Source organism: Hemicordylus capensis, chromosome 2, assembly GCF_027244095.1.
Source record: "Hemicordylus capensis ecotype Gifberg chromosome 2, rHemCap1.1.pri, whole genome shotgun sequence".
Classification (NCBI taxonomy): domain Eukaryota; kingdom Metazoa; phylum Chordata; class Lepidosauria; order Squamata; family Cordylidae; genus Hemicordylus; species Hemicordylus capensis.
Window position 1 is genome coordinate 292,474,057 of NC_069658.1, and position 26,814 is coordinate 292,500,870.

Genomic DNA, 26,814 nt, shown 5'->3' on the forward strand with positions numbered 1-26,814 from the left:
CGGTGGATGTCCTGAATCGGGGGCTGGAGGCCGTGATGGGTTGGATGTGGGCTAATAAACTGAAATTGAATCCAGACAAGACAGAGGTACTGTTGGTCAGTAGGAGAGCCAATCGGGATGAGGAGATTTTACTGGTTCTGGATGGGGTTGCAATCCCCTTGAAGGAGCAAGTACGCAGCTTGGGGGTACTACTGAACCCGGCTCTGCTTTTGGAAGCTCAGGTGGAGGCGGTGGACATGGGTGCCTTTGCACGGCTTCAGCTAGTTTTTCTCCTTTCTCCTTCAGCTAGTTTTCTACCTTTCTCGAGAAGGCAGATCTGGCCACGGTTATCCATGCCTTAGTCATGTCGCGGCTGGATTACTGTAACATGCTCTATGTGGGGCTGCCCTTGAAGAATATCCAGAAATGAAATGATCCAGAAACTGCAGCTAGTGCAAAAGGCGGCAGCCAGGGTTTTATCCAGAGCTGCTGGGTGGGAGCACATCACACCCATCCTGAAAGAGCTGCACTGGCTGCCAGTTTGTTTCCGGGTCCAATTCAAGGTGCTGGTTTTGACCTTTAAAGCCTTTAACAGTTTGGGCCCAGTGTATCTGAGGGACCTTCTGCTCCCAAGGGTTGCTGCCCGCTTGACAAGGTCATCTGAGGGGGCTCTGCTCCGGGTGCCTACAATTAAGGAGGCTCAGCTGTCATGCACTCGGGACAGGGCCTTCTCTGTTTCTGCCCCTGGACTTTGGAATGCTCTCCCAGTGGCCATTCGCTCCTCGGACTCCATCACAATTTTTAGAAAGCTTCTTAAATCTTGGCTTTTTACCCAGGTTTTTACATGACTATTTCTATTGCTGCTTCTATGTGTTTTTACCCATTTATAGTTTTTATGCTTGTATTTTATAGTTTTTAAACTAGATTTGTTTTATATTTTTAGCTTAATATTTTAATTGTCATTTTTATTGTATGTTTTTTAACTTTTGTAAACCGCCTTGGGGTTCTTTCTAATGAAAGGCGGTATATAAATTCAACAATAAATAAAATAAATAAATTTATATGGAAAATAATTTCATTTGATTAGTCCTGTTCCAGGTGGTCATATTGTTGGAAGTGAAGGACTATGCGCTGTCTCTTGTCTCAATGACATCAGAGGACAGACTAGTGAGTCAGAGGGCTAGAGGGTCAAGACATTGGTCTTCCCTTCTCTACTGCTCTGACACTATCCCTTTGATATGTAGATTGCTAACCTCAGGAACTTCCTTCCTTCCTGCCACTTCCTCTTCCCCTCTTCTTCCCTTCCTCCTACCTTGCAACATGCAAGCTCCTCTCCAGAGTCGTTTCAGGGTTTGCTTTCAGGCAGCAAGCACTGGCAAGTGCTCGTTGGGGGTGGGGAATCCTAGTAGCCTGGGCGGGGTGGTGTTTGCATTTGCAACCACTGTGGCTGCCTGCCCTGCTGGCTCATCTCCTGTTGTTGCTGCAAGTCCCGACTCACCCCAGAGTCCAAAGTAAGTAAATTGCCTGTGCCCCGCCTGCTCTCAAGTGAAGTCTCAAAGAAATTATTTCTGACTGGTGCTTTCTCAGTCGGATGCTTCCCCCCTGCCCTCCCTGCTCCCACCGAGGATATTTGTTTCTTTTTTAAAATGTATACAATGAAAGAAATAATTTGAAAGGGAACTGTAACAACAAACTAGTTTTTCAGGAGAGGCTGAAAGGGTTAAATGAACAGAGAGTTCGTGCCTAGAGAGGTCCAGAAATGTGAATGCTCTCCAGGTTCCTGTCCCGCCTCCTCCTCGTTAAAAAAAACCCTTGTGTTTGCATTTTCCAACCTGCCAGCAGTTGTGGCTTGCAGTTTGCAAGGCAGGAGGTTTTTCAATGAAAAGCCTGCAAGAAGAGGGTGAGTTCAAGGAAGAGAAGAGAAGAGAAGCCTTGACTGTATAGAAGAAGGGAAAACCCATTGCTGGGGAAAAGGAAGGAACAGGGCTGCAGATGGAGTGCTCAGCTGCAAAGGAGGAGAGGGAGCCTTCCTTTTAGTTGTATATGGAAGAAGGGAATTTTGGTAGGTGCAGCTTTTAAACTGAGAAAGCTGATTTACATTTTCATCTTTATGAATTCAAAATTCTTTGCATCCAACACATTGTACTAAATCTTAAAAATACAAGATGTTTGCAATTGATGTAAACATTTGCTTCCCTCAAACTGCCAAAAATTTATATTCAGTGAAACAGAATTAAAATTAACTAATTTCCTTTGCTGAATTAGATATTATTCTGAACTTCATATGATTTAAAAAATAATTGAAATGTAAATAGTCATTCAATTAAATAAAGCCAGCTTTACATTTATATTAATGTAATTTCATTTCAAAGGAGCGAGTTAAAATTAATCTAGATTCAAATTTGGTGTGTTCAATATTAATCCAAGCAAACTGATCTAGATTTAGATTTTCAAACATAAATAACACACCTAGCTTGCTTCCACTAAGAGTAAAGTTCAGCAGAAAGTTATCCATAAACACAGAAGATATTCCAGTAGAACATGACCCTATTCTGGTCATAGGGAAAAGAACTGAGTGTATGGGGCTCTTCTGTACTTTGCTTATCCTTTAATTAAACATATGTGTATATCATAAAGTGAAATGACTTTTAGAGACAGGAATTTCCTTGCATATATGACAGTTCCTTGCATATAGAACAACATATAAAAGACCGTGCTGTTGCCCAGGGTCTCTGATGTACTTCCTGCTTTGTTGTATCCAGCTTTATGCTTACATGGTCTGCGTTTCTTGGTAAATGGAACATCATTTTATTTTATTTATTTAACATATTTTATACAACCCAAAACTTATGTCTCTGGGAGGTTTACAAGAAGATAAAAACAAATATTTTATTTATTTAACATATTTTTATACCGCCCATATTCTTTTGCCAAATTCTTGTCCACTGCCTATCACTCAGAACTAGTTAATGTGAAGCAAAATTTCCTGTGGGAATGTCATTTTTGTAAGAAACAACTGTGCGGAATAGTTACATATATATTGATCACTACACATGGGTTTCTGCACAACACCTGCACAGAAGAAACTTCAATGTAGAAAATGTGTCTCTTGTAAATTGACCCTATATTTTCCATCCATGACTGGGATATCTGAGGTTAGAGTCAATAATAAAAGAACAGCACACTGCTTGTGACAGGAAGGGGCAAATTACAATGATTTCTTAGTCTGGCAAGGGCTGGTTTTGGCCCTGGCAGAACTTGGCTGTCTGCTCCTGTTGCAAATTCCTTGGTCTAGTGTTGCAAACTAATGTATCCTCCTCCCTCTTGGTGTCAAAGTAAGCACTAGTGTGGTGAATGCACATATACCCCATCATGAGCCAACAGACATCACAAGATAAAGGCTGTCAGGAATTTGGGCAGGTGATCCTCTAGGACAAAGTCATGTTTTTTAAAAAGCATGAGATGAGACAGAAAATTACACTGGAATCCTCACATAATTCCTGACTGTTGTTCTAAGTCTTTAATAGAAATGGCTCATGTTTTCAGGTTTTGATCAACAACCATGTCTAGATGGTACAGTGTTCCTTTTAACAGGGATTTCCAGATTTTGTTGACTACAAGTCCCATCATCTCTGTTTGGACAGGGGCGCAATTTCAGTGCTTGCCCTAGGCGCTATTTTCCCTAGATATGCCTCTGATTGGTATCATTATTCCTTAATTTTAATATGTTGGTTTTCTGCCAAGAATCAAAGACAGCATAGCTTACACTACTATCAGCCTGTGATTAATCAATTTCTTGGTAGAGTATAAAGCCGTATTTTAGAATGCCTTAGGTTATCCAAGCTAATCCAACCAAAGATATAAACTGGATGGGAAGGGCAAGGAAAGTTCTAGAAGGAAGAATAGCAGACTGTTTGTTGCTATATAGAATTGGAGCACTGAACCCTGCATGTGTTATACCTATTCTGCATCCCACTTCATTGTTCCTAAGAGTTCCTGGCCCTCTGTCTACTAGATCTGAGGTGAATATGCCCTCAAAATAGTCTCCAAAATTTCTCAGGGGGAGAATATGAGGGGGGTGGATTCTGAGACAATTCTTCTGAGATTTCAAATATTCTTCTAAATGTGCTCATACCATCATTTCCAGAAATTATCCACACACACCCAGCACCATCCACATTCAGCAGAAGAAAATGAAAAATATTCACCACTGAAAAATAAGTGACAAAGAAATAAATAAACGAGACTTTGGGGTTTTCTTTCTATAAAAGAGCAAGTGGCTGATATATTGAATTTAATGATATAATCAAGTTTATGAACAAAATAACATTTTGTGAAAAGCAAAAAGTCTGCAGTTTCAGAGTCTAGAAGCCCAGACAGTAATATGTTATGTACAGGTGAAACTCAGAAAATTAGAATATCGTGCAAAAGTCCATTAATTTCAGTAATGCAAATTAAAAGGTGAAACTGATATGAGACAGACGCATTACATGCAAAGCGAGATAAGTCAAGCCTTAATTTGTTATAATTGTGATGATCATGGCGTACAGCTCATGAAAACCCCAAATCCACAATCTCAGAAAATTAGAATATTACATGGAACCAAGAAGACAAGGATTGAAGAATAGAACAATATCGGACCTCCGAAAAGTATACAGTGTACTGTGCTTGATTGGTCAGCAAACCCGCCTGACCTGACCCCATAGAGAATCTATGGGGCATTGCCAAGAGAAGGATGAGAGACATGAGACCAAACAATGCAGAATTGCTGAAGGCCGCTAATGAAGCATCCTGGTCTTCCATAATACCTCATCAGTGCCACAGGCTGATAGCATCCATGCCACACCGCACTGAGGCACTAATTGCTGCAAAAGGGGCCCAAACCAAGTACTGAATACATATGCATGCTTATACTTTTCAGAGGTCCGATATTGTTCTATTCTTCAATCCTTGACTTCTTGGTTCCATGTAATATTCGAATTTTCTGAGATTGTGGATTTGGGGTTTTCATGAGCTGTACGCCATGATGATCACAATTATAACAAATTAAGGCTTGACTTATCTCGCTTTGCATATAATGTGTCTGTCTCATATATCAGTTTCACCTTTTAATTTGCATTACTGAAATTAATGGACTTTTGCACGATATTCTAATTTTCCGAGTTTCACCTGTAATGCGTTAACTTACATTTCAATGGTGTGCCAAGCAGCCAGCTAACAGCTGCTCAATTTTGCTTTTAGCAAAACACACGCTATTAGTGTGAAGAGCTGTAAGGGGTTTGTGGGGAGAGTGGGCTTAGCCCGTTCTCCCTGCAGACGATCCAAAGGCAGCCTTGGGTGGCTGGATCAGCCACCCACACAACTGCCGGCTCCGTCACAGCGCCAGCAGGGGCTGCGGGGATTGGGGGCCATGCAGCCCCCAGAAGTTCCAGGATGCCTCGTGCAAGTGCGCGGGGCATCCTGGAGAGACCCCTTAGCCCAGGAGGCTGTTTGCAGCCTCCCGGTCAGGGGTCTATTTGTGTGTCGCTACGCGCCGCAGCAACACATGAGCAAAAAGTTGAGGTTAACGGCGCACTCACTCCATTAACCTTGTCTAAGGGGAGGGGTATTTATGCAGGTTAGCTGTCGGGAGCCACATGGCTCCCATTGCAGTACATGATCACCCCAAAGTGGGCTAGGCTCCCTTAGCCTGCTTTTGGGTGATCATGAGAATAGCTTCAATAGGTCTTTAGGAGTTATTTAGCATTGCCTTTCCTACCTATGTGATAGAGTTGAGTTTAGTCCAGGACTATCCCCTCTGTTTTCTGTTATAATAAGGAGCTTGAAAGTAAATATCCTTGGGGTAATATTCAGTTATGGCAACAATATGAATTCTTCACTGACCCTTTGCAGGGTCATTGTGAGGATCAAAATGGAATCATAGAATTTTACTATTGGAAGACCATCTAGCTGAACCCAGCATTCCTGACAGGTAGTCATCTGGCCTCTGTCTGAAAATCATCAGCAAAGGAGAGCCCATTACTCCATGATGTGCAGAGTACACTGCCACTCTGCAACACCTCTCTCATTTATTAAATAAATGAATTTGGGAAATTATTCCTATTCTCTAGCCTACGAGGCTCTTCACACGATTAGTGAGAAGAGCCATGAGGGGGTTAGCGGGGAGAGCGGGCTTAGTCCCTGCAGACGAACAGGGTGGCAGCCCTGGGCGGCCAGATCGGCTGCCCACACGACTGTTGGCTCCATTATGGAGCTGGCTGGGGGGATTGGGGGCCACATGGCCCCCAGAAGCTCCAGCATGCTCTGCACAAGCGCGCAGGGCATGCTAGAGAGACCCCCGAGCCAGGAGGCTGCTTTTCAGCCTCCTGGTCGGGGGTCTACTCATGAGTAGCCATGGTGCGGAGCCGTGGCATGGCTATTCACAATTTTAATAAACGGGTTTAAGGGGCGGGTTACCTAAGTGGGCTAGCCGCTTGTGAGCCACTGTGCTCACCTGCGAGCCCAGTGGCTTACACAAGCAGCAAAAATTGGGCTAGGCTCTCCCTAGACTCTTGCAGCCCTGTGGCTCTAGTCCTGAGTGCCTATAATGCTTGCTAGACATTAGGAATAATTTCCCAAATGAGAGATATGTTTCAGAGGGCATGGCTGGCAGACGAATGATAATGACAGATATATTCTCTTAACAATTCTCCCCTGCTGTACATGAAGACTATTTGGGGAGGGGAAATCACATTTTTGAATATTCTTGTCCAAGTCTTACCTAGTAAGGCCACATATACAAATACATTATTATTAGGAAGAGAGGTTCATCTTTTGTAAGTAAACAGCAACACAACTATTGTGGAACAGAAAATACAGAGCTATTGGAATGTATCGTTCTCTCTCTCCCTCTGTTCCTCCCTCCCTCTCCCTCTCTCAATATGCCCCCCTCTCTATCTGCCAGTTTAATGGTACACATTAAATAGAAAAAGGTGAGTGCTTTTTTTTAGGGATTGGGGGAAGAGAACATTTCCATGATGCCTAGTTATCTTCCCCATAACAAAACATTTAAAAAACAAACAAACAAAAAACAACCTGTTCTCTATTTCATGGTGTTTGAGCAACTTTTTAATTTTTCTTCAAAAACATAGGAGGTATAAGTAATATACCCAATCAATAGCCCAGACTATCAGTGCTACAACTGTCTGGGGGGCTGTCACTGAGGAAAGAACATACTTCTTTCTCTGTTGCTGCTGAGGTACTATTAGGTGCTATGCAGGTGCTAATAGGTGCTAATGCTGAGGGCATGATAATGATAATGTAAGTGCTAATAGGTGCTAACCAACCTTATATTGCTTTGCAAATTGAGCTGGCAGGAGAAGGATAATCTTTTAAAATTGCAAATGAAGTTCATATAGGTACAGAACAGAACCAGCTTTGAGCCCTGAAGGAATACAAATGTGAATTTTTCCTGATGGTCAAAAATTTGACAGGTGAGAGTTACGTAATGACAGATATATTCTCTTAACAATTCTCCTCTGCTGTACATGAAGAATATTTAGGAAGGGGAAATCAAATTTTTGAATATTCTTGTCCAATTCTTACCTAGTAAGTAGTGTTGGGATTTTCCCATATATTCTGAAGATATTCACATGTGTATGCAAAACTGGGCTAAGGAAGCCCAGCTGGGCTTTGCACGCACACGTGTACCACCGGGATTGGGCCCAATCCTGGCAGCACCACAGCAGCAAGCCCACCTATGAAACCTCCCTCTGAAACGAGGTTAGGAGAGTGAGCACTCTCCTAACCCCGTTTTTCCATTTGTCTGCCAGCCGTGGCTGCTTCTAGCCATGGCGGGCCGACTGCAGGACTCCTGGTCAGCTCTGGGGAGGGGGAATCCCCATAATGCACCATGCACCCATGTGGCTCATTATGGGAGCTCCTGGGGGGGGGGGAAACATAGGGCGAAGAGTCTAGCACCCCGAAACTTGGAGCAACTGGCAGCAGCCAGTAACTGTCTGGGTGGGCAGGGAAGGACCTGCTTGTCTGTGGGGAGGTAAGCTTTTGAGGCTTCCTCCCCACTAACCCTCTTGCCCTTTCTCACTGCTTAAACAGTTAGTTTATTCTTTTCCTTGCCTCTGTTTAATTAGTAAGAAATCTAAAACTCTTGTTTTTCAGTTAAAGTAAGCTTCCTGTATAATCACTTATACGAGATAAGTAATTACTCTGCAGCAGGTAGTCCTTACTAACAGTGTGCAGAATGAGTTTTGTTCTGGGCATCAGTATTAAGGCAGTGTGTGCGCACATGCATTCAGAATGAGGTCTTCCTGATTCAACCTGAGCAGGATCTAAAATTAATTGAGTGGATGTCAAAAATCTTGTGAGTGCACAAATGTGTGCACACCTTAGAGGGAACACTGACTACTTGATGCTTCATATATATTAGGGCTATGCATTAGGCTTTAAAGATGCAGTTGCTGAAACCCTCCACTTAAGCTCTCTCACTCCTCTCCATCAGGGTACATTTGCAAGAGGGGGAAGACCAACAGGGAGGGCTGAAGGCAAGCGTTCCCAGGCTTTCTTGGACAAACCAGATAGACCATGACATTTTTCTAAGAATGCTTGGGCGGGGGGGGGGGGGGAACATAATTACTGTACTATATGGGCAGACACATGGGGGCTTTTCTAACGATCAACAAAAATTGGGCTAGGAGAGCCTAGCCCGATTTTTGTTGATTGTGTAAACCACCGGGCTGGCAGGTGAGCCCGGTAGCTTACAAGCGGGTCACCTGCTTTGGTAGCCCTCGCTAAAGCCCGGGTTTGCGGAGTGAGCGCTCTGCAAACCAGGCTTTCTGATCGTGAGTAGCTGCAGCATGGCTCTGTGCTGCGGCTACTCATGAGGAGACCCCCGGAGGGGAGGCAAAAAGCCACCTATCGGCCCCTGCTCCCCCCAGCCCCCACCGGCTCCATCATGGAGCCAGCAATCATGTGGGCGGCCAATCCAGCCGCCCAGGGCTCCCTCCCTGCTCGTGTGCAGGGAGAATGGGCTTGGCCCGCTCTCCCTGCTCACCACCCCAAACCAGGTCTCACTGATCGTGAGACCCAGCTCATGGTCTCAAACCCACTTGAAGAACTCACTTGCAAGGGAAGATCCATGGATGGAAGGGTGTTTTCAGTCTCCCCATTCTAGCTGAATCTTCCCTGCAAATGTCTCTCCAATCTGTTTTCCTACATCTGGTTTACTTCTGGTTTTGGAGCCCAGCTTGGGGAAAACAAAACATTTTGAAACAACTGGCTTAGGGATTTACAGGAGGGTTGATTTCTCAACAAGAGCTGAGAAATGTTTTCTTAACCTCCCATTTTGTGCTGAAAATATCTTACACTTATATTACTTTTCCAAGGCAAACACAGCATTGGAAAATTCAGGTTTCTCCTATAGCTTCCAGATCTCAGGATCAAATTACACATCAGAAGAAAGGTGTGCTTAACTCCTCCATGTTTGTTTGTTACTGTGGGCCAGTCCTCACAATTAGGATTATGTGAGTCAAAGCGGGAATCTGGGATCCCGAAACCACATGTGCTTCCATGGTGCATGTCATGAGAACCCATGTCATGAGAACCTGGAGTTTTACTGGGAATCTGAATCCACTGCCATGGGAACCCAGACTGAGCCTGGATCAGCCACCTCAGATCAGGAGATCCTAGTTTACCATTCCAGGATCAGTCCAGGTTCACCACAGTGGCAGATCTGGATTCCCACTAAGGTATGGATGTCTGAACCAGCTCAAATTTGAATCTATCAGGCCAGTTTGGGCCCAGTTCAGAGCCCTACCAGCAAAGGGGAATCCAGCAAGGATTTCCCTTTACCGTTAAAGGGGAAGCAGGAGCAGGGGGGCTTCTAAAAGTGTTTTAAAAGTTTTAAAAAGCCCAACAGAAATTACACACTAAGCATGCCAGAGGCACCAGCGGTGACTCTCCCAACCCCCACCAGCCTCCCCCCACCAAAGTCGAGGGCCAGCTTGGGCCTGATTCAGACCTTCTGTGCATGCATGGGGGTCATTTCTTTGACCGTGCATGCACACTGGCCATTTGTGTGAACAAGGTCATGAAAATGGCCAGTGCACATGCACGGAGGTCAAAGAAATGGCCTCTACATACATGCAGAGGCTTGAACTGGACCCCAAACTGGCCCTAGAAACTAGGTGGAGGCCAGTGGGGGTCGGAGGAGCCACCACCACTGGCACTGCCGGCATGCTTGGTGAGTAATCTCCGTTAACTTTTTCTACTTTAAATACACTTTTAGAAGCCCTCCTGCTCCCACTGCTCCTTTACTGGCAAAGGTGAATCCTCACCGGATTCACCTGGCATGGCTCCGAACCAGGCCTGAACCAGTTTGAATTCAAACCAAACTGGGTCCCAGTTTGGAGGGGGGCAAAACTGAGCCAGGAAAACCAGTTTTGTGCACATCCCTACAGTAAAACTCTAGGTTCTCATGACATGGGCTGCTGGGGTTCATGCACCTCACTGCTCCCAGATGCCTTCTTCAACTCATAGCATCCTGATAATGACAACCAGCTCTATAAATAGCAGCTACCAATGGTGAGGGAGATCTGGATTGATAACATGGTATGAGGGGAGGGGGCCTTTTTCCATGCTACAATCCCAATCCAGATCACACTCCTAGCAGTTGCAATTACCTCAGAAATGAAGCTCCTGTTGGTAACAACAGGAACTTTGCTTCCAGGGAAAACAGCAGCCATGCAGAGACCCAATCCAGAATCAGTACTGTGGTGGGGCAAATAATGTAAACCTCCCTCACTCAACAGAAATGTTCCCTATTTAACCTGACAGTAAAATCTCCATCCTGGTTCTGAAAAGCCAGATATGTGTGTTTTCCTGTTTGTCACTAGGGATGTGCAAACAGGTTTGACGTTGAACGTGTTCAACGTCAAACCGGTTCAGTTCGACTGTTTGTAGTTGAACCGAATCACCCCCTATTCGGTCTGACTGCAGACTGAATGCCCCTGGGGGTTTGCAGATTTTAATTTAATTTTTTTAAAATATACTTATCCCCTCTGGGGGAGTTGCCCAAGGTGGCAGGGGTGTGTGTCCATGGAGGCCCTCCCCTCACCAACCTCCCTTATTCCATTAATCAGCCATTCGGCTGCTCTTTGGCCAGTTTTTGGCCTTCCTTCCTCAGTGCAGTGGCCATTTTGGAGGCTGCCGCACCTGTGCAATAGGCCTCTGCATGGCCTTCCATTATTAATGGAATAAGGGAGGCCAGAGAGGGGAGGGGGAACCTCCGTGGACACCCCCCACGTCACCTCGTGCAACTCACACGGGGGGGGGGGGTAGGTAGGGTAAGTGTAAAAAAAAATATATATTTTTTAAAAATCCATAACCCCTCTTAGACGAGACTGAACCGGTGGGGGTGAGGTTCGAGGGTGCAATTCAGCCTGCTGCAGTTCAGCTCGGTGCAGTTCAGACTCAAACTGGACTGGACCAGCCTGTTCCATGCACACTCCTGTTTGTCACCGGTTGCTCATCCTGTGTAATGTAATGCAATAAGAAAACAATCACACACCTTTTGTGTAAATTGATGGCTGCATAGTTTGAGGACTTAAACTTTAATTAGCACCTATATCTCTGAGCCCCTGTGGCAAACAACTGGAGACAGGGCTCCTTTTTAAAATATTTGCCTATAAAAGTAAGAGGCAAGAAATAGAATGTGTTTCAGTGGAGGGCTCCGATGTCTTCCAGAGATGGTGCAGAGTTGTTCTATTTGTTCTGGCTGAGACAAAGGACTGCTTTCAACCATGCTTGAAGTCTAAGACACTAAATCACAACATGCTGTAACTAAGGCAAATCACCTCCTAGATTATTTGATCTAAGTCTAGGATATACCGTATTTTATGGACTATAAGACTCACTTTTTTCCTCGAAAAATATCTGCCAAAATTCAGGAGCGTCTTATATGTTTTAACAGTTTAATATGTTAAAACTCTGAAAAACTGGATTAAAATTAAGGTGCGTCTTATAGTCTGTAGCGTCCTATAGTCCGTAAAATACGGTAATAGTGCTTTTGGCTTTTGAACATTTTATTTCTATTTTGATTGCCTGTAAATGGTTCCTTTAATTTTTATTTAATACACAATATTTTTCTTTATTTGTTCTTACTATAACTCTGCTCTGTGCTGAGTTTAAAACTATGGTCAGCCCTACCTATGCCTGCTTTGGTCATTTTGCTACTGAAAGGTTCTGGGATTTTGTAGGGTTTCCCCCTTTTTGGTTGCAAGGGGAATTCCTGTATTAACATGCTGGACCATCCCTTGTGTGTTCTTGGAGTCCAGGCTAGAAAGCTAAGGCCTTGCATGCATGCTCCAGACATCCTTCTTCCACAGTCCCACAACCAGAGCCAGCTCAAGGTCTTTGTCTGCTGCCCTCACCCCACTCACCTGACCACTGCTGCGCTCACTGCCCCATCCCCATCATCACCACTCCTGCCAGGACGTCACATGCTGTTGTGCCCACCCCCCCATCCCCATGGCATCCACACATCCCCATGCTCCCCATCCCAGCACCCACACTCACCACACCGGATGCCTCCTCCTCTTCTTATTTATTAATTATTATTATTATTATCATTAATTTGATTTATATACCACCCTCCCAAAATGGCTCAGGAAGAGGTCTCGAATTCCCGCAGTACATTGTAGTGACATCACCATAACATGGTGCAGGAATGCATGGACACTGCAATGGGGAGAATGGAGATTGGTGGGTACATTGGGGTTGTGATGGTGGTGCAACAGATGTTGCTGCTGGGAATGGGGCATGATGGGGATGGGGTGGTGGAAGAGGTCTTGAATTGCCACATCACACTGTAGTGAGGTTGCTACAACACTGGCGATTCGAGGCCTCTTTCAGTCAGAAGAGGAAGCAGCACCCAGCACAGTGGTGAGTGCATGTGCTGAGAGGAGATGGAGTGGCGGGCACAGTGGTAGTGATGGGGATGGGGATGGGAATGAAGATGGGGTGGTGCAGTGGTAATGGGGATGGGGTGGTGAGGAATGTGGCATGGGACACCCAACCATGAGGGTGGGTGAAACGGCACCCTCCCAACAGGCTGCCACCCTAGGCAGATGCCTAATTGGCCTAGTGGGTGAGATGGCCCTGCCTTCACCTGTAGCTGTTATCTACATTTAAAAAAAATAAAATATAGAATTACTAAGCACCTGCTTCTCATTACATGTAATACCTTTAGTATTAACTCAAAATGGACAGAACATTACCAGTCCTGTACCTATATTTAAAGAAACTGGGCAACGTCTAAACTAAGTTAGTAATGACTAAGTCCCATTGAAATTAATGGGACAAGGTCATGACTAACTTGGCTCATTGATTTCAGTGCTGCTTATATTGGGAGCAGTTTGTCCAATTTGGAACTGACCCGAATGGTCCAAGTGGCTCTATCACAGCCTGTGTCAATCTCAAAGCTTTTTTGGGAAGACAATACTTTGTTCAGAATTATGTTGCTAGCAAGGTGATCCAATATGTAGGATAAAGGGAGCAGCTGAGCTCTTCTTTAGAGAACTGCTAAGTGGCCTTGAACGTTGTTTGTTTTTGCACTTTCGTGCCAAATGTTTGTAATTCAAATGTACTGCTGAGAGTACTAATTGTTTTCAGTCTGTCTGGGAGCAGTCTGAATTATACCATGCTAGTAGGAAGTTTGCCAAGATAATATGTAATCCAAAATAGAGAAAATGTACTGAATTTTTAAAATAACTGTGATCATGAACCCATCTGTGTTCCTCACCCTTCCCCTGACTTTGTCTGTGATACTCCTCCTGTTCTGACCCAGACTGAAGTTGCTTACGCAGGTTATGTGTTTTCTGAGAGAATGATATGAGATCTACATATATAAGGGACAGGTTGACTGAAGAGTGCATGTATTGGGTCTAGAGAAGATGTTTATGCTGCAGGGATGAGCAGGCATGGAAAATTCCACCAAAGAGGTATAGGGGCAAATCCATGAATCAAACTCTCGAAGAAGTGGGCCACAGGCTAGGAAAAAGCAAGCAAATTCTGTTCCACCTGACAGACTGCCTAGCTCCTGAGCCTTGTGCAGAGGTCAGTTACATAGGAGATGCTTGTTAGTGAATGCTACTGTGTAGTCAGGCATACAAAACAAGATCCCTATGGCACCTTGATCCAAACAGGATCCGAAATGACTGTTTGCCAGTCGGACTCATAGGTCTGCCTACGAGGACGTTTCATGTCTGCCTCCATGCACTTCGATGGGGTAATTATGCACTCTTTTGTCTTCTGGAGTCCAGCTCTGACTTTGCTAACTTCTCATCCGCCCCCCACTCACACTCCCCCCAACCTTAAACTGGCAGACAGTCACTGTGTGACTGAACCTGCTTATTCTAGCACTTCTGCTCACTATTTCTCTCTACTTTCCCCCTCGTCCCCTCCCTTTTCTGAATTGCCAGTTGCTGGCAGATGCCATGTTCCTTGAGTGGCTTAATCTTCACTCCCTCCCACCAGCTCTCTCCTTCTGTGTTCCATTGCCCCCTCCCCACCACCTTCCATTCCTTCAGTTTTCAGTTGGTCTGTTTGAGCCAGCTGTTGACATTAAGGATTTCAAGATTTGTTAGGCTAGGAAACACTCACATACACGCAACATTAGATTAGAACGATTTTGCCTAGGATATGACTGTATTACTTAGACACTCCCATTTCAATTGTGTTTTCCTTTTATAAAGTTTATAGTTATCTAATATCTATCGCTTTGGAGGTTTACTCTTTCTCTCTCTCCGGTCTGGTCTGTTTATGCTCCACGGTTAATGCAGGGAACATGATACAGCCCTGATTGTCTTCCCTATACTGGTCCATAGACCTTGAGCATGCCTAGAAGGGGGCAGACCTCCAAGGGTGTCTAACACTTAGTCAGTGGTAACTGGTCTGGATGCTGCACATTTCCCTCCCCAAAAGAATACACTCTTTAAAAAAAAGAATTATACAGGAGGAGGATGCTGCCACTATAGTGACAGAAATTTTCTGGAGACTTTAGAGTAACAGAACATTTTTACTTGCTAAGCAAGATTGGCACTGTATGCTGTATGAGTCACTGAACCTATTCACATGTGCAACCAAAAACATGCTGAGGAAGCCCAGCCTGATTTTGGTTGCTCATGTGTGTTGGAAGTTAAAGGACTTTGCGCTGTCTCTTTGCCTCAGACAGTGGAGGACAGACTAGTAAGTCAGAGGGCTAGAGGGTCAAGACATTGGTCATCCCTTCTCCACTGCTCTGATGCTATCCCTTTTGATATGTAGATTGCTAATCTTAGGGGATTCAACTTCCTCCTTCCTCTCTCTCTTCCCTACCTGTCCTTCTACCTTGCAACATGGCAAGCTCCTCTCCCTGCACCATGTGTGCAGAGAGGATGCAGAATCCATCTGCATCCAGCTAGATAGATAGATTAGAGATCCTAACTCCTCACTTTCCTATCTAGAATGGAGTTCCTTAATAAATGCCTTATATATTGATTTGAAACTATGAATTGGCTCCAAGTTACTTTACTCTCAGCACACACGCATGCTTAACTAATCCGCTGTGTTGTGCCTCTGTGCACTCTGCTATAATGAGAAAGGGATTCTCTCACCACAGAGAATTTCCAACAATGTGTACCATCAGGAACCACATGGCTCCCAGTGGTGGTGACATGGCGGCAAACCTACATAGGGAGCCAGATGATTCGCCTCTGTTTTGGGTGTCAGGGCACCCAGAAAGTGGGCTAAGTGATCAAGTGTCAGTGACAGGTGGCTTCATGCAGCACCTACACACAAGTAGCCTCCTGGCCTGTGTTGGGAGGCTCCCCATAATGCATAATCATGCAGTGAATTACAGGAGTTCTAGGAGCCTCCCGACATCCCAAACCTCCCAGCTGCCAGTAGCAGCCAGTGACTATCTGGGCAAGCGCTCCATTCACCCAGCCAGAAGGAACTGATCACCTGCTAGGAGGTAACCATTTCATGGCTTCCTCCCATCGCCCCTTTAGGGCCCTTTGTCCGATTGTGAGAAAGGGCTCACTGAAGAGCAAGTTCAAAAATGTGCAGGCAGTGAATAGGGTAGTTGCAGAAGCTATCTTTAAAAAAAAAAAAAGTGTTAAATATATATACTAGAACAGTATTGGGCAAGTTGCTGTCCTCAAGGGGTTGTCATGTTTCTTAAGAATTTTTCCCATTCACACAAGGCGGGAAAGGTCAGTGTTCATTAAGAGAGATCATCCCTTCTCCCATTTGCAAATGGAAAAGATTCTTAAGTTACAACCAAATTGCTTTGACAGTGTTTATATTAGTAATATATACTCTACAAATTATCTTAACTCTAGCTGTTTGTCAGGTTTGGTGAGTAACAGCTAGTGTTCCTTTTGTTTGCTTCTTGATGAACCCCACCCACCACTGTTGGGTATAGAATGGCTTTCAGCTCTTGCTCTTTCTTTCCTGGTTCTGGACTCTTATTATGATGCTAGGATCTAAAATATATTAGGAAGCTGGTCAAAGACATAGAAGCATCTGCTGATACTGGCATTCAAGAACTAACTTCTAGTAAATGTTGTGTTTGTTAACATAATTCTTTGGCATGTATTTATTTTCAGGACATAACAATTCATTTTGTATAAGACTGTAATTTTTCTGGACTTTGGGGATTCATTTGGATCGGAGAACTGCTGCCCTTTTCAAATGTTAATCATTTTCACTGGGCTTTACTTTATCTTTATTTGCATTGCATTTGTAGCAGGACTTGGCAACTAATCTTTTTTTATATTTATGGAGGGTGGGATATACAGCCTGGGCTAATTTGCTCTAAAGGGCAGTGTTGCATATTTTGAAAAGACAGTGTGAACTCAACAACTGACAGTTTGGCATTGCGTGTGGCAGAAAGGGATGGTGAGTTTATTTATTGTTTGATTTCAGTACTGCTATTCATTAAAGTAATCCCAAAGTTGTTTAATCCCAAAGCAGGTTACCATGTGTCAGCACATATTTTTCAGAAAGTCTATGCTGCAGCGTAAGTACCCCTGTTGGGCATGCTGTATCCAGCTTGGTTTTACAGCTGCAGTACAGAATTAATCAACCACCATGCAGATTAGGGGAGGGGGACCTCAAATTGACAGGGCTCATGGCCAAAGATATTGATATTATTCAGTGCTGGGTTGCATGTTTGACATGTTATTATGCCTGCCAACAATGACCCCCTTTCTCATTCCCTAGAAGCCTGAACAATAATGTCCTGTGGTGACTTTACCATCTGACAGTGGACCCACTTTTTAATATGTTTGTTTGATTGATACACCACCCTTGGTAAAGTGACAGGGTAATTTACATATCCAGAGATGGCAAGTTTTGGGCAGTATAGAAATATTTTAAATAAATAAATACCTACATACATAAAAATACATTAGAATCAAAAGCACACAATAAAACAATTAGTTGGTTTTAAAAAAAACCATTTAAACCAGATTAAAATTAAAACTGGATATCATTAAAAGACAGACTAAAAAGATGGGTCTTTAAGACTCTCCTGAAGGCCTCCAAGGAAGACAATCCTCTTATAACCATACAACAACAACAACTGAGAAGGCCTGATCCCAGGTTGCCAGCAGATAAACTTGTGGCACCCGAAGACGGACTCTTCCTGATTACTTGAATGAGTGGTGGGGATCTTGTTGAGAAAGGCGCTCTTTTAGGTAACCTGGACCTAAGCCATTCAGGACTTTAAAGGTAATAAAGAGCACTTTGTATGTTGTCCGGAAACATATCAGCAGTAGTGTAACCTGGGGGAGTGTAATCTCTTACAGAACAGGGAGTTCTAACCCATCATACAGATTACAATCCCCAACAATGAGCACCTCTGTCCTGCTTGGATTCAGCTTCAGTTTATTATCCTTCACCCAGCCCATTATTGCGTGTAGGCAGGCATTTAAGGGGCTAATGCCATTTCCTGATGTTGATGACAAGGATAAATAGATTTGGGTGTCATCGGCATATTGATAACACCCAGCTCCAAATCCCCTGATGATTTCATGTAGATGTTACAAAGCATTGGTGACAGAATGGAGCCCTGAGAGACTCCATACAGCAGCTCCCATTTAGAAAAGCAAACTGTCACAAAGTGCCATCATCTGAAATCTAAGGGATTGCACGACAAGACAGCAGCCAAATGAGTGAAACCGTGCAAAAATAATGATAATAGTAGCAATTGGAATTGATAACTCTTCTAGAACTTACATTACTTTCAAAGCTCTTGTTCATGAGAAGAACCCAACATATACATTGTTGTGACAAAATCAAAACACTTCCAGTGTTGTGAACATATCCATTATTATTTTTTTGAATATATGCGGAAAAAAAGACCACAAAGGGTTTTTGATATACAGATCACTTAAACTTTAACTGCATAAATGCAATAAGTGTAAATAGTACATGGTAAACGTAGGTCCTGAACATCCAGATGATCAATTGGTACAGGAAAGTCTTGTTATTCATGAAAAAAAACTGCAAGAGTTCCAATTGCAGAAATACTAGTGCAATAACTAGTCAGCAAGTCTGTACACAATTGTCTGTCTGAAGCAGAGCTGTCTTGTTATTCATGAAAATAATCTGCAAAAGTTCCAATTGCAGAAATAACAATCACAATAGCTAGTCAGCAAATCTGTACACAATTGTCTATCTGAGGCAGAGCTGATGGGCGAACCCGGGAAATTCTCCAGCCCATTTCAAACATTCTTCATCAGAGCTGCAAAGCTTCTGGAAGTGTGAGCACAAGAACAGTTCCGCAGCTGATTACATCATCCAGCAAACATCATAATGTCATCCAAAACCTCCCCTCTATATGCCCATTAGCACATACCCATTTCCTCTGAAAGTATTTTTTTGGAGAGCTCTATCCTCCTACATCTCACTTCGGGAAGACATATCATTCAATGGCTAATCAGCTCATGGGGCTCGTTTTATATAGCCCGCTACTTGAAGGTGTGGTGATTAGCAGGGAAATGCTAATCACCACACCTTCAAGTAGCGGGCTATATAATGCTAATCACCACACCTTTAATTAGTGGGCTATAGCAGATACAGAGATAATATAGAGCCCCATGAGCTGATTAGCCATTGAATGATTTGTCTTCCCGAAGTGAGATGTAGGAGGATAGAGCTCTCCAAAAAAATACTTTTGGAGGAAATGTGTATGTGCTAATGGGCATATAGAGGGGAGGTTTTGGATGACATTATGATGTTTGTTGGATGATGTAATCAGTTGCAGAACTGTTCTTGTGCTCACACTTCCAGAAGCTTTGCAGCTCTGATGAAGAATGTTTGAAATGGGCTGGAGAATTTCCCGGGTTCGCCCATCAGCTCTGCTAGCTCTGCCTCAGATAGACAATTGTGTACAGATTTGCTGACTAGCTATTGTGATTGTTATTTCTGCAATTGGAACTTTTGCAGATTATTTTCATGAATAACAAGACAGCTCTGCTTCAGACAGACAATTGTGTACAGACTTGCTGACTAGCTATTGCACTAGTACTTCTGCAATTGGAACTCTTGCAGTTTTTTTTCATGAATAACAAGACTTTCCTGTACCAATTGATCATCTGGATGTTCAGGACCTACGTTTACCATGTACTATTTACACTTATTGCATTTATGCAGTTAAAGTTTAAGTGATCTGTATATCAAAAACCCTTTGTGGTCTTTTTTTCCGCATATATTCAAAAAAATAATAATGGATATGTTCACAACATTGGAAGTGTTTTGATTTTGTCACAACAATGTATATGTTGGGTTCTTCTCATGAACAAGAGCTTTGAAAGTAATGTAAGTTCTAGAAGAGTTATCAATTCCAATTGCTACTATTATCATTATTTTTGCACGGTTTCACTCATTTGGCTACCATCTGAAATCTACCTGAGACATAGGAGAGGAACCACTGTAAAACTGTGCCTTTTATCCACAAATCCCTCAGGTGATCCAGAAGGATGCCATGGTTGATGGGATCAAAGCCACTGACAGATCCAAAAGAATCAGCAGAGTCAAACTCCTTCTCTCGTTTCCATGGTGAAGGTCATCTATCAGGCCAACCAAGACTGTCTCAGCCCCATAGCCCGCCCTAAAGCCAGTTTGAAATGGATCTATATAATTATTTCCCCCCAAGACTGCTTGGAGCTGGTCAGCCACCACTTTCTCAGTCATCTTTCCCAACCATAGGAGGTTGGAGATGGAGCTATAATTATCCATCACCAGGGCATCCAGAGTGGGCTTCTTAAGAAGGGGTCTTACCACTGCCTCTATCAAACAAGGTGGCATCCAGCCCTCCCTAAGTGAGATATTAATCATATCAACTAGGCAAGCTCGGATTTTTGCCATGAAAACAAACCACCTACACAGTTCTCTTCAAATACCTCCAAGAATAAGAAGAAACATGCTGGCATCTGTCGCGCTGATCTGTGAAAGTTGTTAATGAATAATTAAACAATAGATAATAAAAGTTTTGCATAAATGACTTTTACTATAAGTTTTGCATAAGTATTTTGACCAAAATGAACTACCTTAAGCCTAATTAATATTACAGCATATGAAAAATACTCATAATTAATTTTGTGTGTTGTTGTTTTTTGCACTTCATCTTCGTCTAGCTCCTCATCCTCTGGATCTTCATTCTCCATCATGTTGTCACAAGCACCCTCTTGGTTCTGTTCTGGATTCTGGGTTGACCCAGGCCATGCAGAGGCCCATTGCGCAGGCGTGGCAGCCTCCAAAATGGACACTGTGCTGGGGGAAAGGCCCAAATGGGCCAAAGAACACTCAAACAGGGGTGGTTCAGCTCTGCCCCGAGCCTTCAAACCGAACTGGTTTGACTTTGATCTGGCTCAGTTCCGGACCCGCTTTCACATCTCTAGTTATATCTGGCTAGTCTGTGAGCTTTGGGTTACTAAGCTGTTGTTGAGACAGAGTCGAAGGAAGCATCCACACTGCTAAGATTTTCTGCTTTCAAGAAAGCAAGTATTAATGCTTAGCTCTCTGCCCTTAGGTGAGATAATGATACTTTATTTATTTCCTGGCAGAGCAATTGCTCTTTGTTACCCAGTGATCCTGCTGAATTAACGGCAACTAGGGAAAAAGCTAGCATCCATTTCATGGTTGACATTTCAGCCTCAGTTTTTTGTAATGATCTCCATTTATCAACAATCAGTTACTGATTGCAGCTTCCAACCTCTTCCTGCACCTGAACTGAGTTATCCCATAAGCCTGAGTTTCATTTTCATTTGTCTCAGGCCAGTTTACAGCCCTATGATTACCACTTCGCTTATGTCATGGTCACAAAGCAGTGATGACAATCAGCAAAATAGAGAGCATCAATCTGAATTTGTATTTCACTTCTAACAGTGGGGATTAAAGCAGTCTGAGGACTACTGTTTCAAGAGGGATTTAAGAAGTAGTCCATATTACTTATCCACAATTCACAGAAGGTTTGAATCCAGAATCCTACAACAAAGCAAACTTCCTTGGTACCCCCCTGATTAAACTAACACAGTTTCTTGCAGTTCACTTTTCAGGAGATGTTTTAGACTGCTGTTGCCCCAAGCAAAAGACAGAGATCTATTGTAAATTAAGGTTGCTAAATGATTATCCCCATTAAGAAGTCTCAGAGGGTGAGTTAATAAAGCACTCTTTGAGACCTGTGGACAATGAATTATATCCCCCTTCATTGGGTCTACATGGGCAGCAGAACCAATTTTATGCAACTGTTGTTGCACTCCAGGGCTTAACTGTTAGTGATCTTGAAAAGGGGTGACATTGCTCTGATATTGAACATCATAAATATTTTTGCACAAGGGAAATTTAAAGAAATAAGTTTCTGAAATGCATTTCTTGAAGATGAATGTATGATCCTCTCTTGTTCCAAGAAGATACAGCATTTCCCCCTGAAAAGTAAGAAAACTATATTAAACCCATAAGTGTGTGCTTAAAAAACATTTGTCTTGTGACCTAGAAGTTCATGAGGGGGAAAACAATCATTTGGTAAAATGCTGCGGAACAGATTTTCATGTAATTTATCAAAGGAACACTCCGGAGAAGATAAATGGGTAAAACCAAAATGTGATATCTATATTGATAGGTTTCCATTGGTAGCTTGTAGAACAGACAGAAACTTGATAAAAATTGTTATTGTGCGTAGGGGAAGGAATGCAATGTTTGTAATGTTGTCTGTAGTGTTACTTACTTTTAAGCCTGTAGCTTGTCATGCAGAGAGTGTAAGCCTTGAGCTTGAAGTCTTTTCTTAAAATCTCAGCTCAACAATGAACTCATCAGGTGAAGTTAAGCAAGCTGCTCTGCTTCATCCTCACCAGCCCACTAAAGTACAGGTATGTTGACAATAATGGTGGATGTGAAACATGTTTTGAGGAAGTTAAATGGGTATTCTTGGCAGACCTGTTTTTTCATTCCATGCAAATCATATCACATATTCCCCACACTTGCAGATATACATTCTCTCTCTCTCTCTCTCTCTCTCTCTCTCTCTCTCTCTCTCTCTCTCTCTCTCTCTCACTCTCACACACACACACACACACACACACACACACACACACACACACACACCAGCCAGTTTTCCACTGGAAACTGAATACTGATTCCACCCCAGGATTTAATGGTGAACTTTACTGAACCCAGTTGCTAAGGAATGTTTGTGACAGGGCAGGGGGAGCAGAGAAAAAAGGATTATGGTTTTACTCTGTTCTTTTTAATGATAGCAGGATTGGTTTTTTAAAGGGTCCCTAAGATTTTTTTTCAGTGAAGATCTTTTCAGCAATATCTCAGCTTCAGGAGGGGAGGGGGAAGAATGTCAGGCAGCATCCGTCCCTCCTCTTCTACTTGTGACTGTCTCGCTGATTCCCTAGCAACATTTTCCTTACTGTTGAACCTGCCAATCAGGCTGGGGGAGAAATGGACTGAGCACTAGACAACCAGTAAGGAGTTAAAGTGGAAGGGTACTCTACCTGACATTTTCCGGCCCCCACCACTGGAGAGGACTTCTCTTGCTTGAAGTTGGGATGAGTGCCCTGGTCAAAAGCCAGCTGTATGCCCATGAATTGGGGAAGTGGGAGTAGAAGAGCAAGCTGACACCCAGCTGGTTCCACCCTCCTTCAGGTAACCAGGAACATTTGTCCTCCTTTATTCAATTATAGCTAAACCCCGATGCCGTGTTCATCCACACATTTATTCTTTGTTCTTTTTTTAGTTAATCAAGTATATTTCAGTAGGTTGCTTTAATAATATCTGCATTCCAAACATTTTGTTATTACGCATACAGCTTTCTTTTTCTGCACTGTTCAATGAGAAATCTTTTCGGCCTTATTCCAATGCTTGGCACAAGCAACAATAATCCTCACCTCACTGTAGTTTGTTTCATAGTAACCCAATTTATTTATTTTATTATTATTATTTATTTATTTGATTTGTATACCGCCCTTTCAAAATGGCTCAGGGCGGTTTTGGCAAGATTGCGTGAGATACTTGGAAGAACTGAGTAAGAAACAAAGGTTGCAATTCTACACAAACTTATGGGAGAGCAATTCCATTAAACTCTAGGATGAAGCTCTCTGCTGAACAGAGGATAGTCTACCATATCCAGACCTAACATTCTAAGCACAACACTATCTGGTGATGGTTTTCTTTGGCTACCATTTTGAAGCTGAAACATCCTCTGAATGGTGGTGGTTCTGGGCAAAGTGATATGTACAAAACCAATTTTCTACCAATATCCCATGCACAAATTAAGAGAAATAATCAATAAAATTAAGCTAAATCATCAATAAATTACAATACTTGCCCTATTTTGCACTCCACTTACTTCATTACTAAGCAATAAGAGTTGTGGCACCTGCCCAATTCTTGTGAAAATGATTAATAGGCATGTTAATGTGGCTTCAAGCTGTTCAGCAAGCAGTTTCAAAAAGAGACAAATGGACTATATCAAGCTGTTGCAAATGAGTAACCTTTTAACACATTATCCACCCTTTGGTTCATGTGAACAGTATGCTCTAAGAATCTGTTAATCTTTCTTTTTATTTGAGATTAATTAACCCTGAATATTAATTAATTAATATCAACTAATCCTAAATATACTTGCAGTCACTAACAATATTTGATAAGCATCCCTTTTCAACATGTATGTATTTAAAATATTTATACTCCACCATACAGTACACTACTGCTTGAGGCAGCTCTCAAAATCCACAAAACAGATGCAATGTAAAGTAAAAGACTAATAAAGTTAAAGACCAGGATAAACCACATTCAGAACCTCCTTCAAGAGAGCCCTTAAAACGTACTTATTTGGCCTGGCCTTCCAGAGTTTTAAATGATTAGTTGTTTTAAACTGTTTTAAATTGTTGCCGTGATTTTCAGGGCTTTTAGCTGTTTTATTGGTTTTATTGTGTTTTAATAGTTTGATTTTAATTGTTAATTTGTTTTTAATTGTTTTTATCATGTTGTGAGCCACCCTGAGCCGTTTTGAAAGGGTGGTATATAAATCGAAAAAATGAATAAATAAATAAAACTATGAATTTTAAAATATTCAGATTAAAAGTTATTAATAAAAAGATAAAAAACTGAGAGCTAAAAAACTAAAAAAAAAAAAACCCTACCAGATATAAGTCTCTGATAAAACATTTAAAAGTCTCTTGTAATTTAATTGGGTTTTTAAAATAAACACTAAGGGAGAGAACCCTGCAGGATGAGGGGTTCCCTTAAGAGGAGGTGGGCAGGTCCTACCTGCCCACCCTCCAAATCCCCGCCTCCATGGCACTGTTCAAACCGAAATACCTGCGTGAAAGCAGCAGCTTGTGCCACTTTCCCCTTTAAAATGCCGCCACACCACGGTGACGGGATGTTTCCCCGGCATCCCTTGCATGGTGTCGGCACGTAAATTGAGTCAGCACATGCGTCAACCTTTGTCCGGGAGCCAATATCCACTGGGCATGTCAGGCAGCGGGTGAAATGGCATGACCTGCTCTTGGTATTAGAGGCCCTGTTATCATGGAAAGAGGAAACCATCTTCCTTATAATCTAGCTCATGGGAAATGATCTTGTACATGTTCCCAGCTTGCAGTTCCTGTCCAAAGTTGCGAGGGACTTGAACATATTTCTGCAGCTCTGCCCTAAGACCATCATTAGGCTTGTGGAGCTTTTGCCCCTTATTTTATTTATTTATCTATTTATTTATTTATTTATTTATTACATTTATATCCCGCTCTTCCTCCAAGGAGCCCAGAGCGGTGTACTACATACTTGAGTTTCTCTTTCACAACAACCCTGTGAAGTAGGTTAGGCTGAGAGAGAAGTGACTGGCCCAGAGTCACCCAGCAAGTATCATGGCTGAATGGGGATTTGAACTCGGGTCTCCCCGGTCCTAGTCCAGCACTCTAACCACTACCGTGGGCATGAGATGTGTGGGCTGTTAATAAGATTCACAAGAAGATAAATGCTGAATTGTCTAAGATTCTCTTCTGGCATGATGGGCAGTTTGTTGAATGATGGAAGCTTTAGGCTCCCCAGCTGGACTATTTTGGGCTTGTTGGCATTGCCTGAGTGGCAGTGCCTGTTGGCATTGCTTAACCTCCAAGTGCAGGTTAAGCATGCTTGCCTGGGGACTGGGAGCAGACAGTGTTCAGCTGTTAAGGAGCAGGGTCTTGCTGGATTTTGTTATTATGCCTGGATGTAACTGGGGTTTGCTTTGGAGAGGCAATATTGTTTTGGTTTTGAGGAGTTATTGGGGCTAGTGAGTGTGAGCCTGGGGTTAAGTTTTGCTCAAGAGTTTACTAGAGAATGCCTTGCATACTGCTAACAGAAAAGCCTAAATACTTTTCTTGGCAGAAGATGCTGGCTCAAGGAAATATATAATTGTATCTCTTAAGCATATTAGAAGAAGTAAGACTGACAAGATAATTTCCCATTACTGGAACCTTTGAAAAGATTAGATAAGCATTTGTTAGGGATGTGGTTTAAACCTAATGAATTGTGACTCAGTGCTTGTGGAAATGGGCAGAGGCTGTCTTCCAGTTCATAAATCCAAGGTCCTAAGTACTTGTATACTATTTTATTTGGGCGGGGGGAGAGGATGTGGGTGAAATACAGACAGAATTGTTGTGAACTGGTACTCAGCTGAGATAGCAATAGCAATAGCAATAGCACTTACATTTATATACCGCTCTATAGCTGGAAGCTCTCTAAGCGGTTTACAATGATTTAGCATATTGCCCCCAACATTCTGGGTACTCATTTTACTGACCTCGGAAGGATGGAAGGCTGAGTCAACCTTGAGCCCCTGGTCAGGATCGAACTTGTAACCTTCTGGTTACAGGGCAGCAGTTTTACCACTGCGCCACCAGGGGCTCTTATACCAGTTGGAGACTGGTATGGAGATATACCAGTTGGAGACTAGATTGTTTAAATGCCTCAAGTGACTGAAATGCACCACATCTACTCTATCTAAAAAACCCCAATCTGTTCTTTTCCTCCAGGCATTATTCCTCATGGATTACAAGTGATACAGAGAGACATCTGTTGGCCATGGCTATTGGCCAAATCTGAACTTACTACAGAAGCATTTTGGCTTGTCAATTAGTGCATGCTACATGACAACCTTTATGTTGCTATTATTAAGAAGCAGAATCTCAGCCAGGTGCACATAAATAAGTCCTTATTAGTTAAGCGAGAATGTCTTATTTAACTAGACGTGAGGGGGAAAACAAAACATGACCATTACTGCTTATTTGTTGTCCACCTCTG

General features: G+C 42.8%; 1 long non-coding RNA gene across 1 annotated transcript; it reads left to right on the forward strand.

The window, feature by feature from the left end:
• Positions 1-1,307: 1,307 nt before the first annotated feature.
• LOC128342107 (uncharacterized) lies at positions 1,308-26,814 on the forward strand. Its single transcript, XR_008314780.1, has 3 exons — positions 1,308-1,490; positions 22,316-22,388; positions 26,547-26,814. It is a non-coding gene; the product is annotated as an uncharacterized LOC128342107 (long non-coding RNA).